The sequence below is a fragment of the Leptinotarsa decemlineata genome, unplaced genomic scaffold (genome assembly GCF_025532065.1).
Source record: "Leptinotarsa decemlineata unplaced genomic scaffold, Ldec_3_MD MMD2_P_RNA_scaffold_5, whole genome shotgun sequence".
Taxonomy (NCBI): Eukaryota; Metazoa; Arthropoda; class Insecta; order Coleoptera; family Chrysomelidae; genus Leptinotarsa; species Leptinotarsa decemlineata.
Window position 1 is genome coordinate 18,806,356 of NW_027412532.1, and position 15,575 is coordinate 18,821,930.

The 15,575-nt window shown below is 34.7% G+C and overlaps 1 protein-coding gene across 1 annotated transcript in view; it reads right to left on the reverse strand.

Moving 5' to 3' along the window:
• LOC111502661 (Zn finger homeodomain 1) overlaps positions 1-15,575 on the reverse strand; it is a 961,246-nt gene that overhangs the window by 150,666 nt on the left and 795,005 nt on the right. The window lies entirely within an intron of this gene.

A 15,575-nucleotide genomic window follows, 5' to 3' on the forward strand; every position in this document is an offset into this window, starting at 1 on the left:
AGCTTTTGATCTTCGAAAAACCTGTTTATTAACCAACATATGCATCTTACCTACATTTTCCAAACTTTTTGAAAAAATACTTTCTCTACAGATCAGACAATACCTGGATTTCAATTGTATCTTACCAGAAGAACAGTATGGCTTTCGTTCGAAACATGGTACACATACGGCTCTATTGAAAGTCATAAATGATATATGTACTTATGGTGATAAATCTATACAGTCGATCCTAGTTCTCCTGGATCAAAGCAAAGCCTTCGATCTTGTCAATTTTCAGCTTCTTCTTGCGAAATTAAAATTCATAAGGTTTCAAGAAAGAGCTTTGGAATTAATGAATAGCTATATCCGAGGTCGATCACAAAGAGTAACGCTTGATAATAACCTGCTTTGCTCAACCCTTAAAGAGACTATTTCTGGAGTACCACAAGGTAGTATTCTTGGGACCCTATTAATCCGGTTCTCTTCTTTTATAATAGTTATCAGTTGACACCTATACATATGTTTTTACAATAAATATGAAGAAATCATCAAATTTATCATCATATTTGTAACATGATTTTCCACACATAGAACATATAATTTTCATTTATTCGTTTATTGCCTCTCTTTTCTACTTTTCTTCTGCTTCTCTCCCTTTTTTCCTTTTTTTTTTTCTTATTTCTAGTTTTAATTAAGCAAACAATGTGTATTATTATAAGTTATCTCTTACTGGTTGGATGGAAGAGCAATTTCTGCCTTGATTCGTCATGCGCAGATGTTGAATTCTGCCATTTGTTAGGTTAGATTAGTATCCCTTGTACTGAGTAACCTTTCAATAAAAGCATTTATTATTATTATTATTATTATTATTATTATTATTATTATTTGTAATTTTCATTTTTGATTTTCCATCATGTTTAAACTTTTGTCAAGTTCACCTATATGCCGACGATTTTCAATTATATTCACCTTGCGATTTGACTGATATAGAAAACCATGTGAGCATTATTAACGAAGATCTCCAAAACACTCAAGTTTATTCTGAAAAACATGGCTTGCGTATCAACCCAAACAAAACTGTTGCAATCTGCTTAGGCCCTCAGAGACACACTTATCAGATCAAACAACATAGTCTCAGAATGAATCTAACGGACATTGAATGGGTTGACTCAACGAAAAATCTCGGATTGATTATCGATCAAAACTTGAACTTCAATGACCATGTTCAAAATATATTTAAAATAGCGTTCTTCAAACTGAAATCACTTCAAAAATTTAAATATCAACTATCAACCGAAATGAAACTTAAACTAGTCAAATCCCTCATCTATATAGAATACTGCGCTCCAGTGTATTATAATTTTCTACCGGAATATAATCGACAAAGGTTGCCACGCATTCAAAATTCTTGTATGCGTTTTATTTGCTGTGTACCTTATAGAGAGCACATTACTCCTTTTCTGATAGGATTGAGAGAATTAAACATAAAGTGTAGAATGGAATATCTGATCACAATATTTCTTTTTAAATTCATCAAAAACAAAATACCCCTGTATTTATTAGAGCTCATAGTACGTCGTTCTAATATCCGTAGCATCAATACCAGGTTCAATAATTTCAACATTCCAAACCATGTCACATCTAAATACGAAGGATGCATTTCCTATCTGGCACCGTTATTTTTGAACAGGATAATTTCTCTCCTGAATTCATCTTTATATGAAGTGAAACATCATTTGAAATCAACTTTGTTGACCAGCATGGAGTAATGTATTGTAGTGTAGTGTTTTCCTTTACTTTTCTGCAAACTGAGATGTATTTATCATATTCTTTCGTTTAATTTTGCCGCTGAAGAAAATTGAATTATATTAGGTAATTACCTTATTGCTCATAAATGTTATTTGTATTACTTAGCAGGAGGGGTGGAAGATAGCCATAGGCTAACTCCTACCTTTTGTGTATAATTTATGCACAATAAAGCTATTATTATTATTATTATTATTAAAGGTCTTTTCCTGTGTACCTGCTTCATCAGACATGCGTTGATTTTCAGCGATATCTTCTTTACAAGTATTTTGACAAAATTTGTTTTTCCTTTTTTTTGAACAAACGGTGGAGCTTTAGATGTATGGGCCGTCGGTCTATCAATCTGACAATCAAATATATGCGGAATTACGCCTGGTTTCAATATAATTTTTCCCACTTTCATACTTTTGATATACATGTAATTTTCTTAGTCTTTTTCAACCTAAAATTCAAAGTAGTGCTCAGAGTAAACTATATGTTTTTTAATTAATCATTATCATTCATACTTACATTAAAATGATCTTCGCAACAAAAATGCGTCCCATTGGCGGATACAAAGTCGGCCCTACGCATAGCGTGCTGCCATAACTTTCGTGATTTTAAGTTATTTGGCAGTGAAATAAAAATTTTGTCTGGTGCAGTTACCGAAAAATTTTTGCATTTAGGAACTATGCAATACTTGTAACGACCTTTTTTTTCATTATTCATATTCACACAGTTGACACACTGCAGTAAACAACACACAACTTGCTTTCTACGGCTTTAGTACACGTATTTCGCTTATCCGCCAGCACTCCCTTGTCGCCTAGTCGACTGAGGTGACGTCAAGCTTGACCACATTCAACTATTAATTTGAGGGGGAAGATAAAGAGTGAAATTTCAGATTTTTTTGCAGATGTACTATTTGAAACATAAACTTTCAAATAATGAAATAAAAAAAAAGTTAAATGAGCCCATTATGATGTTTTAAGAAAAAAAGGTTCTTTACCCAATTATTTGCACAATGGAAAAATAAAACCATTTCAAGCAATAACAATAACGAACATTTTTCAATTTTTTCAAATAATTTGTTCGTCATGACAACAAGAAGGTAAAAGCGTTGACAATGTTTTTCGGTAACTGTTAGAAAATTGGACTTCCATTGTCTAAAAAAGTTTTAACAGAGATGAGGCCTATGGGAAAAAAACGAAAGAAAAAATTAATGGAATGAATATGAAATCTAAAAAAATATGGGACCCCTAATTCATAATGAAAATGAATTATTGTGCTCTGAAATAGAAATAAATCAGTGAATGCGTTAATACAGTAGTTTGAATGTCAATAATATACAAAACAACAGAAAAATGAAGAGAATGTATGGAAAAATTAATAAAAAAATGCAAGAAAGTAAAAAAAAATCAAACCGAGCTTCCTCCCAGGTATTGCTTATTAATAATACCTACCAATTGTATTCGGGAGGTAATTGGGTGTGAAGTAACTTTTTTCGATTTTTTTTCTTATTTTTCTAATGTTTTGCCCTTTTTCAGGTCGCAAATATAGGTTTCATCACAAATAAGCGTGCATTTGGAATTATTTGTTAATTTCTCACATTATTTCACTGGTTTACCTGTTATTTCTAATATTTCACTCCTGGCAGAGAAATGGTAAACTTCTAACATATGAACCTCAAATTGTAGAAGCAGTTGGAATTTGCATACAATGAGGATAATGATGTTCATCTTATTATGTGAATGAGGAATATTGTATTGAATCTCAATTTTTTAGTCGATAGCCAAAATTGTCTCCAAGAAATTAACGTTTATGAGCGGTTTGGATTCTTCAATAGATCCCATTAATGAAAGGGGAAAAAATCGTCTCTACTTCTTACACAAAATTATTCTTGCGAATGCTCTATTCGTGACTCGGTCTGGTACCACTGAGACCTATAAAAGATCAAAACGGGACTCCAATTGAATTGTGAATGCACACTTATCTCGTCATTAAATTTTGGTTCCAGGACATCGGCTACGTAGACATATCTTCACAGGCAGCAGGAGGTTGCATATCTTAATGAGGATCTAGAAGTGATTTCGAATTGGTGTGAAAGTAACCAGGTTGAATCCAATGCCACAAAAACTCAGACATCGGTTTTCTTCAAGAAGATAAATGTTTCCGAACCGAATATAATGATGTCAGGACAGACAATCCCGCTTTCTGCTTCTGCTTTCTGTCTTGGCTTAATAATGTCGCCGGAATTGCAAAGGCTGCTTCTGAAAAGATTGGAACACTGTTCCGAACCAGAAAACTGTACACACCTCAACAACTTTTGATGCTTTATGAAGCTCAGATCATATCTTTTTTGGAGTATTGTTCTTATGTATGGAGCTCTGCACCCAAACATGCCCTGAGGTTGCTGGATTCTATCCAGAAAATAGCTATCCGCCTGATTGGAGAAGCGAACATCACGTGCAATCTTGATAGCCTGGAACACCGAAGAAAAGTTGGAGATTTGTTTCTCTTCTATAGATACTTTCACAGAAAGTGTTTGAGTGGCTTGGCATATTTGATTCCACCAATAGCGGTACATATCAGAAATACGCGATGAACTGTGGCAGCTCATCGTTTTGAGGTTCAACTCAGTACACCTCGAACTTCATTTTCTAAGAACTCTTTCATCTGGAGAACTGCATTTATGTGGAATAAGCTCCCTGAGAACGTTTTTCCAGATGGATTTAATCTCCAGCTATTCAAATTCAATTTAAATCGCTACTTTAGCACGGGCACATCTCTGATAACGCCTTGAGGATTTTCCTGTAGTGCTTGTGTTTTGTCCTAAAAAATCAGTTCGGGTTCTGTAACATCCAGTAACTATTAGACAGTCTAGAGATTTTGAGTTTGATATTTCTCGGGTATTTGGCTTTGTTTGTTATAAGTGTGCTAGTGAACAATTTTAATTGATATGTGTTATATCTATCGAAATTGGTATAACTACATGTGTATCGTTCGATATGATAACATAAATAATCACAAATATTTAAAGCCCCTCGTATAATTCAAGTGTTGACGCCACTGCCAAAGTTGATCTAAAATTCCGAGAAAGTGCATTACTCATACCAAAGGCAATTAATTTGTCCAAAGATTACCCATGCATCCGGTACTTCTCTCTAGCGGCAACGTTCCTCTACTTCGACTACTTCTTTTAATTAACTTTAATTACCGTTACCAAAGTCCAACATGCTGAGAAAGATGGCTGGGGGAGGAAGGTGAAAGGATGAAGAACTCCGGCTGATCTATGATGATCTTATTACTTTTGAGGGTTGGTTTAAGTTCCTTGTTGGTAAAGGGTGAATTCCCGATTCCGGTTTATACGAGGACGGATCACTATGTTTTATACTACGGTTACTCTCAACTTTTTTTATTGCTTTGGGCAAACTTCTCAACTATCAAAACTGGATAACTGTTATTATCTGTTTTTGCGTTAACCAGCTGTCGCACCCTAACGAACGACAACCCCCAGAAGTAGAAACTTGAGCATGCTAAGGATTAGTCTTACCTCTCAACGTGCGATTCCTAACCGGAAATAAAACTTTTCGAAAGCTTGAATAATATAAATTGTTCCTTCGACTACCATACTCAAATGAAGAAGAAACTCGTATAACTCACTCACTATTCTCACACTAGAATCCAAAATGACGCAAATTACTTTTCGACAGCGTCTAGTCAGGCCAATTTTGAAACAGGTCAATATCAACAAGGCGTCTGCTCCTGATGAAGTTCCCGTCATCGTACTCAAAAAGTGCGCAAATGAACTCTCACCAGTATTTTGCAGACTTTTCAACATGTCTTTTGAGAAAGGTGTTTTTCCTTCTTGTTGAAAGATTGCTCGTGTTCAGCCTTTTTCCAAAAAGGACAAGACCAGTCGCTTTGCTATCAGTGATATCGAAAATCATGGATAAAGTTGTAAACCCACATATCCTCAAATATTTGGAAGACTTCAACATCTTGAGTGATCATCAATATGGCTTTTGGAAACGAAGATCAACAGGTGACCTTCTATCGTATGTCACCCATATTTGGAATGACGCAATCGAGAAACATGCATAATCAAGAGCAGTTGCGCTTGATATTTCTAAGGCCTTTGACAGTGTGTGGCATGAGGGTTTGCTGGCCAAACTTTGATGATATGGCTTGTCGGATCATTTTTTTGTATGGCTCTTCAGCTTCCTGAAAAATCGTTCCCTGCAAGTGACCGTTGATGGATATCTCTCGAATACTTTCACCATCAACGCTGGTGTTCGCCAGGGATCCATGCTGTCTCCAACCCTATTTTTATTGTATACCAACGACTTATTGGAAAAAACTAAGAATCCAATATATTGCTATACTGATGACAGCACACTTGGCTCTTCATTTCATTTGGATTCCAGGACATCAGCTACGGAGGCACTTCTTCACCGGCCGCAGGAGGTTGCATATCTTAACAAGGATCTGGAAGTGATTTCGATTCAACAAAATACAATTCAATACAACAAAAACCCAGGCATCGGTTTTCTTCGAAAAGATAAATGTCTCCAAACCGGATATAATAATGTCAGGGCAGACAATTTTGCTTTCTGCTTCGATAAGTTTGTTGGACAGCAATATGTCTTGGCACAATCATGTCGCTGGAATTGCAAAGGCTGCTTCTTAAAAGCTTGGAACACTGTTCCGGATCCGAAAACTTTACACACCTCAGCAACTTTTGTTGCTTTATAAATCTCAGATCAGACCTTCTTTGGAGTATTATTCTCGTGTATGGAGCTCTGCCCCCAAACATACCCTGAAGTTTTTGGGTTCCATCCGTGTTGACTCGTGTTTCTGGCTCATTACCTGTCATTATTACGGTATAGCCAAGTGCAAGGGTGGTTAACATTTGGTTGCAAAAACAACACAATTGCTCAAAGTCATCTACAGAAGCCAGCCGAACTTTGTGGTTTCGGTCAGATCACCTCGGGTTAGCACTAAACATTCAGCACTCAGAAAATATGCAGGCACGTGTTTGCGGGTTGCATATTTTTTTAGTGCTCAGTCCATGAATTAATCCTGTCACGCAAGTAGCTAATGCTGCCTTGTAGTGACTAATCTAACTCGAGGTGACCTGACCAAAATCAAAAAGTGCAGTTGGCTTCTGTTGATGACTCCGTACTTTTGTGTTGTTTCTGCAACCAAGTGTTACCTAACCTTGCACTAGAGAAAATCGAGTAGCTAGTAATTTCAAAGGATTCCTCGATAGATAATTTTTCAATACGTATATTACTTATGCCTCGCCACAGATCACATCTTCAAACGGAATCATTTTATAGTAATGATAATAATACGTCTTTATTCACCAATTACAAACGAAGTGAAATTCAACTCAATACTAGATGTGTTAACATATCCTGGTGAAAAAGTATTGTCAGCAGCAGACCATACCTAACCATAGTAGATTATATATTCAACTATAATTATGAATTGTTCCAGTAAATATAATCGGAAATGCATTGACACGATGGAAAGTTCCGGATTCAGTAGATACAACTCAAGTATTTCGGGGCAGGTCCAAAAATTCTGTCGCAGTGGGAAATTTGGAAAGTTATCAGTGATTCATAGTCGAAGTTAAAATTTAGTCAACTGCCTGAGAATATCAATCTGGTTGAGATAGTTCACGTGTCTCAAGAAACGGATTTCTGTTACCAATGGTAAAGTATCGTTTTAAATTCGGATTTGCAGTGTATTTGCAGTGTATGTTTACCCCAGCTCTTTCGGGACTAAAAGTTATAGCTGCAGAGTTCTTAGAATGAAATGTGAGCTTATGAGCTAAAGAGATATCAGAAATAGTTTTGAATTCGCGATTTATCTGTATCGGCACAAGATTTTAGGATCGAGGGTATCAAAAACCTTACTGTAATACAGAAGCATCAAACATGCCATTTGATCATCAACGACTTTAAAGAGGCCATTAATGTACTTTGTCGCTGAACTGATGAAGAAGTTGCGGATTTTATTATATAAATTCCAGCATTACAAATAAATGATAAATATTGATCTCTTGAAAACTTATATTTTTCTTAGGTAAAATGTCAGCTTAGTTGGGAGCTTGGGGAAGAAATGGAATAATTCAGTTGAACTAATAAATGCCTCGCTGCTATTAATATGTGTCGAAATTACCTGTACTGTATATATTTTCGTATTTTATTTTCTATTGTGCTCAAATCGCTACAGTGTATGAAATAATTTATATTCAGCATAAGAAATAAAAACTGTCTCCTATTACTATAAAAAATCTGTTGGTTATCAAAAGAGACAGAGTGTGATAGCTAGCATGAAATCTATCTTTGTAGCGCATTTTCTGCACTTTTTGGATACCAGTTTTTTTCACAATGCATAAATTCGAAGAATTATCAACTGATTATGTTGCCGATAACTCTGTTTGAATTAAAAAATATAATAACTTTTTCAGTTGTATTTACTTAAAAAAAATTTGGTTGTTATTGTTTCATTTGGATTGCATTTTTCAAAGAGGCGTTCGATATCGTACATAATATGAAACACAACACATGTTGACCAATTATATCATCTTTTGCTTTCAAATTAACATGAATTTATAAAAAAACAAGAAAAATCAATATTATCCTAATGGAATTTGGTATATTCCAAAATGAACAATGTTATTTCAAGGACGATTTTCGAAATGCGTTCAGAAAATGAAATTTTTTAAAATTTGTGATTGAATTTTCGGATTGAAACCTTAAATATTTTGTGAGATTTTCACTGAATAGTTTAACAAATTTTTTAGTTAGTATGATCACGTTTGAAGAAGCTATTGTGAGGTGAAACACGTGTTGCGGTTTTGTAAATCGTTCCGTGAAAATCTCAAAATAAAGTGTTGTGCAACTTTCCGAGTTGTTTTTGAAAAAAATGCCAATCCATAATCAGTAAGTGTCATATTATTTACAGCCTAACTCAGCACAAATCTATGTGAAGTTGTGCCACTTTACATCGTATGGTCCTCGTATTTAGAAATCCTCAGAAATTTATCTTCTAATACCCGTCCATTACTCAATCTTACTTCCATCGGCATGGACCCCAATTCTAAAATTTCAACTCGATTTTCTTTTCTTGTATGCAAAATCTCGTTATACAGATTTCCTACCGGAGATTTAAAAAGTTCAAGTGCGAAATTAAATTGTCATTCTTTCCCACGATTGAAAGGCGAGCTTTATGAGCTGCTTTAAATTAAGGTATCCATCAAGGAGAGCTCTAATCGACCCCTAATTTTTTGAAGCAATGTAAAAATTAATTGAGTGAAATTAAGATGAACGGATTGAATGAGTTGAGATAAATTATTGAAAATGAAGAGGGGGAGATATTCCAGTGGTTTGATATCATAGAATAGCAAATGACTACTAAATATCATATTCTATTTAATCAGCATTTTTTGCTGAGAAAAATCCATGATTTTATTTTCGTTTCGTGCCATTTTCAGAATCTCACTTTAATACTGATGTTTCTAACCAAATAATTCGTACATAATTCGACGTGGTTGTCGTCTTTCGGAAAACAAGTTCAAATACATTTCCGATGTCCTAACACTGTTTCTATCGTATTTGTAATAAATTTGTATCATATCTCTTTTTTCTTTATTAGTGAAAGCCATGCCATTTTTCGCCAAAAATTCAATGACTTGTACAATAACAAAATGTCATCGAGTGTAACAAATCGAAAGTCAAATTTAGAAACATCAAAGTCAAAGCCTATTATGATAAGAAAATATTTTTTTTCAATATCCCCAATTTTTCGAAAAAAAAAAATGATAACTTATGATACATCATTTAAAAGGTAAAATCTGGTTCTTTTCAAAACAGAAGGAATCCAATGTAGCGCCCATAAAAAAACAAACTTGATAATGGTGGCCGGAAGACGAAACGGTGGATAGCAAATCTGAAAACACCGTTATGTAGCAGGGAAAAAGTGGCAATGTGGAAGTGCAATTTATTTTCGAATCCTTCGTAAAATAAAACCAGAAAAAAATTAAAAAAACATTTTTCGAAATATCTTTTTTCCGGAAATCTCCGGATATACTCGGAATTTCAGAACTTTCTCAACGGCATATTGTTAGTCAGGTAAATGCGCGACTTTGCCCAATTTAACTATCTTCGTATCTCTCATAGTTTTCGAGATTCCAATGGTGAGGATCGAATTTGAAACACCCTTTCATGTGAAGAACAATAATTGATCCTTGATGAATGAGTGCTCCTGGGTCCAATAGTTAGTGTTGAAAATGTATGCAACATATATTGCATAAAACCGCACTTTCAGAAACCGATACTATTATAATAGAACATCAGTCGCTCTATACGGGAATCCCCTATACTTTCTGCACCGGGAAAGCACTGAAAGTATATGTATGTAGCTATGGGAATACCCTATTCGGATAGTATAATTACATTTCGACGGGTTGAGAAATTATAGTTTTGTTTTTTTATTCTTCAATTAAATATGTCCAGTTCATCATGTAGTGAAAACGTAATGAACCGAAGAGAATGAAATAAAAAAATAATGTCTTATATGAACAAGCAAAATTTGTATAGTTCATCTTCATAAACTGAAATTTAGATTTGTTACCTACTTGCCATATCTGACTTATTTCGAATTGTTTTGTTTCATATTTTATTTTTGTACGTTTTTAAATGAAAAAAAAAATGGTAATTTATCTTTTTTCATTCAATAAATTCGTTTTTGACAATTGATGTCTATTTATATCTCTATTTTCAAATCTACCGATATCTACCGATTTTTCAGGATTGATTCTACCAGCTTTGGAATTTAAAGGTTGACAACATTGCTCTCTTCACTCGCACCTCTCGAAATGGGCGCACAGAGAATACACTCATATTCGAGAATCTGTCTTGATTAAAAAATCGAGTGATGTGACCATCTAATCAATCCAAGAAAAGCAGAAACAATTGAACCCCTGAGAGGAAGTAAGATTGGTAGTATCAATAACACGTACACAGTATCAATTCGATATTTTTGAAATATAAACAAGTGAGTAATAAGCAACCCGTCGTTGAGTCAGCTTTTGTTTAACTATTTGCAAGAAAGTATTCGACGTTTTAAAACCTATTTCAGAAAATATCTTCTAGAACCAAATAGTAAAGAAATAATTCACGTACCGTGAGTTTTGACTAACTTTATCTTACTAAACGGCTGAAGAAGCTAATTGTGAAACGTCCTTTCAACAAACGTTTCACTATGAATTGCCGCAAGTAAGCAATTGAGAGTGCCGAATTTTTGGAAATAGTTTCAACATAATCATACAAACTTATTCACTGTTATTTTACTTTCGGGTTGCAGTTGCTGAACTTATTTATTGAAAAAGTTGATAGTTCAATAATCACCATCCTTCACGTATAGTCAGTGGGCATACTTGAAGACTGGCTTTAAATCAAATCATCTAAGAGAACAATTCGTTCAGGCCAGTCTCAACACCCTACACAGTAGGTTAATGGACTGACACCTATCAGAAAACAACTACTCCGCTGGCTAATACCACGAAGGGCGTTGGATTATATCCGACAGGTGTGCAGAATTCTTCACAGAAGTTATTCCTGCATATGCTGTTGGCGATACAACTGCCGCAATAGATAGCCAGGGGAGTAGTTGTTTTCTGATAGGTCCATTAACCTACTGTGTAGGGTGTTGAGACTGGCCTGTTCGAATTGTTCTCTTAGATGATTTGATTTATAGCCAGTCTTCAAGTATGCCCACTGACTATACGTGAAACATTTCTTTCCTTATACGAGGAATTGGGCAAATTTCGGATATGCAGTTGGTTACCTCGTTCACAGGCAGATGGGGCGACGACAAACCTGTTGTTTGTTGTAGTCTTCAGCTTAGTTCGAGGAATGATACTCTGACGGAATTCGATTTTCAATTATCGGAAATCATCGACTTTATATTGATGATATACACTACCTTGCACTGACGAGTGGCCAAACAGCCCGAAACCGATCTGCAAGTGTGTTCCAATAATTGAAAATCTATTGCTGCAGTTGTATCGCCAACAGCATATGCAGGAATAACTTCTGTGAAGAATCCTGCACTAACACCTGTCGGATATAATCCAACGCCCTTCGTGGTATTAGCCAGGGGAGTAGTTGTTTTCTGATAGGTGTCAGTCCATTAACCTACTGTGTAGGGTGTTGAGACTGGCCTGAACGAATTGTTCTCTTAGATGATTTGAATCACCATCCTAATGAAAACCCTTTTTCATGTCATCTATTTTCCACGACTTTCTTCCGATTTCTTAATTTATTTCCGGAAGTCACTTATTCATTCTTGCCGTACGTCGACTCAATTCTCTTGCGACGAATCGTTTGCTAAAAATTAAAGTAGTCTGAGAGGCCGACTCCTAATTGAATCTTACCCAGTACTTCAGTGCAGCCAACTGACTCACCTGAAACAAAGAGAAGAGTATTTAATCAAGTGCTACTTTCACATCGAACGCTAACAGACCATTCGAAGTACATTTCTCAGAGGGGCAAATTATAAGAATGATGAAGCTGGGGTGCCGTAATTGGAAATGACAATGGAAAAGAAAAGGGATAGATACACTAGACAAATCAAAAGGAGACGATTTAGAAAAGTTTGGTATTGGTTTGGTATGATTTTTGTAGTTTTTGTTAACTCAAAATCTCTGCGGTATTGAATATCTCATATTGAAAAATGACTTTCGCTGTCATATTTCGATGGGATCATCCATCCTCGTTTTATCATCAACTCATTATGTTATTGGAGCAAAATGATTTGAAAGTGATTTGAATTTTCGTCACTACCCAATCTACAGATTTTTTAAATCGAACCCAGTACTTATAGGTCGTACAGTATTACTACCGTTATGTTTTTTTATTGAATAACATTGTCGATAGTTATAATTGAATACATGACTTTAGTGGAATTATGCTATTCAGCAAGAACATTTTTATTTGGTGTTCCTAGATGGAACAGTATTACGGTTGTAATTTTTCCCTATTTCTTTAAAAAAAAAACGTGTTGATACTCGACCCAATGTAGAATGTAATGATACGTAGTCCACTGATCCAAGATTTTGGACTAATCCAAGATTTTGGGCTAAATTTGTTCTTTTATCAATAGGAGAATTTCATCGAATCTCAATGAATATTTCAGATTTAGTGCAGGGACTGTAGATCTATTGAAAAATTACCTCAGAAATCGAACTCACTCAGTATGTCTGGATGGAAATTGTTCTAGTGATCTACCTGTTGACTATGGAATACCTCAAGGCTCTATCCTTGGCCCCTTTCTGGTCTCTCTCCCTCTCTATATATAACTGACTTCCACAAAATGATAGATCATGCACAGTTCATCATCGTGTAGATGACACAGTTATATTATCGATTTCCTCCAAATAACTGGCAGGTGCCAATGGAAAAAATTAACAGTGATCTAGAAAAGTTACTGGATCTATCTATAGCTCATAACTTGAAATTGAATTCTGATACTTTTTGGCCCGAAACACAAATGTTAGGAAATTGAAGGATGAATTGAAATCAAACTTGAACAAGACTTACTACAAATAATTACAGAAAGCAAGAACTTGGGTTTGTGGCTAGATGCTGATATGAGATTTCACAAACATATAAATTCCCTTTGTCGTAGCTCGTACAGTATCTTACGTCAATCTATCAAAGTAGAGATATTATGACTTTCAAATTGAAGTTGAAACTTTGCGAAACGGGCCTGCTTTGAAACAATTTGATATAAATCGCTAACAAAAAATACAAAACAATTGCATTCATCTTTCTCATACCTGCTTTTCTCGTAGTTTTATTTATAACTTTATCAAACAATATAACGCTCTGCCCAGTGAATTTAGACACAACTCCATATATAATTTCAAGAAAAAGTTGAAAACATATCTGAAGTCTTCTGAACAGGTAATATATTCAGTTATGCCTTGCTTTATTCATGTTATGCCTTGTCTCACTTTTGTGTTAGTTTTGTTATATATTTTACCTTATTTAAGCTAAATAGATTTTTAATATTTACTTTGAAATTTATAGCCTTTGTTCCTTTTTCTTTGTTTCACAAAGATTCATAACTACTCGCTTAATAATGTATACTAGGTAATTATTTTTATACTTCTATATAATACCTACATGCTATGTCCTAGATTAAGTTGTAAAACAGCCTCGGCTGAACTTTCATTGATTTTTGTATCTACTTCTTCTTTGTTTATGTATGTCAATGAATAAAGCCCATTTATTATTATTATATAGTAAAGGGGAACAGAATTTTTTAAATTCGATATAAAATATAAACAATTTTTTCTCAAGAAATAATACATGGTTGTTTTTGTTACATTGTGTAGAAAAAGAAAAAAACATATAGAAAAAATTTAAATGATTGTAGCAATTTTTTTTAATAAATAATGAAAATAACGTATTTGTTCATAACAATTTTTCCAACAATAGCAGATAAAAATTGCTAAAAATCATTACACCAAAGGTTCCAAACAGTGCCATTACAAGTACACTTTATTCTATAAAGAAAAAAGTGATTCGTTTAATTTGAAAACCAAACATTACTCAACATTTATAAAAAAACTTCTCTTATGTATACTTTCACGGGAAGTGTTGTAAGTATAGGCAATGACATCTCCTACGAAGAGGTCATTTTTGGGAAAGTTAGCAGACGAACTCCTCGAAAAAAAAATTAACGAAGTTCTCCAAGGCGGTTAGTTGCAAAGTCCAGCTTCGACATCGATCGCCTTCGTACGGAAATATGCCATCGCCTCTAGTTACTCAGGCTTGTCCTTTTAAGAAAATTAAGTTCAGTAATGCATTTGTGGTTCAGCCTAGCACCACTAATAAGACGTATGATATGATCTTGACTAAGAGTTCATCATGGTGATCTCCATAGTTTCGTGTTTTTTATCTTTCCATCGAAATGTGTCTTCCAACAGATTCCACCGAGCAAGATTTACAATTCACTGTTATTTGGTATATCTGAATTAAAATAATGTTTCATGATGAAAAATTCCAGACTTATTGTTGCACTTTGCCCAAATATCTGCCGAAACATATTGTTTCGACACTCAAGGACGTATTCGCATTTCCAGCAAGTTCTCGCCCTTAAACTGAAAATAATGGCACCTGCCACAACTCCTGACACTCCATTATTTCCATTTTTCTCAACCCTGCTATAAATGTACAAAAACGGCTCGACTTCTCGAATCCCAGATTTAACTATAAAACACCGGCACGACGACCTGTCTCTCCAACACCATTCGGAAATGCTGGAGAGAAGACACCTTTCGACCCTCGTTATGGCCGTTATTCTTTTAACTGCTGTCCACGTCAAGGGTCAATTCCATTATTGCTGTTTATGTGAGTTTTCGGCAATATGTTACACGATAATGAATGAGAACAAGCCAGTAAATTTATTTTTTTGGTGGCGATCGTCGCGATTGATTATTGGTCTTTTTATGAGGACGTAGTCTGGTTCACGAGTGGAAATTCCTGATGAATAAAAATAAATCTTCGAAAACTATGAGAATATGATTCGTGGAAAAATGTATTTCAATGATATGATAAAAAGGGCTTTGAGATGACAAAATATCATTTAGTTTTTCGTTAATAACTCAAAAACTATCGATAAGTAAGAAATTGATAAACATTTTTTTCAATAACACAACACAAGCACTACAGGAAAATCCTTAAGGCGCTCTCAGAGCGGTGCCTATGCGAAAGTAGCGATTCACATTG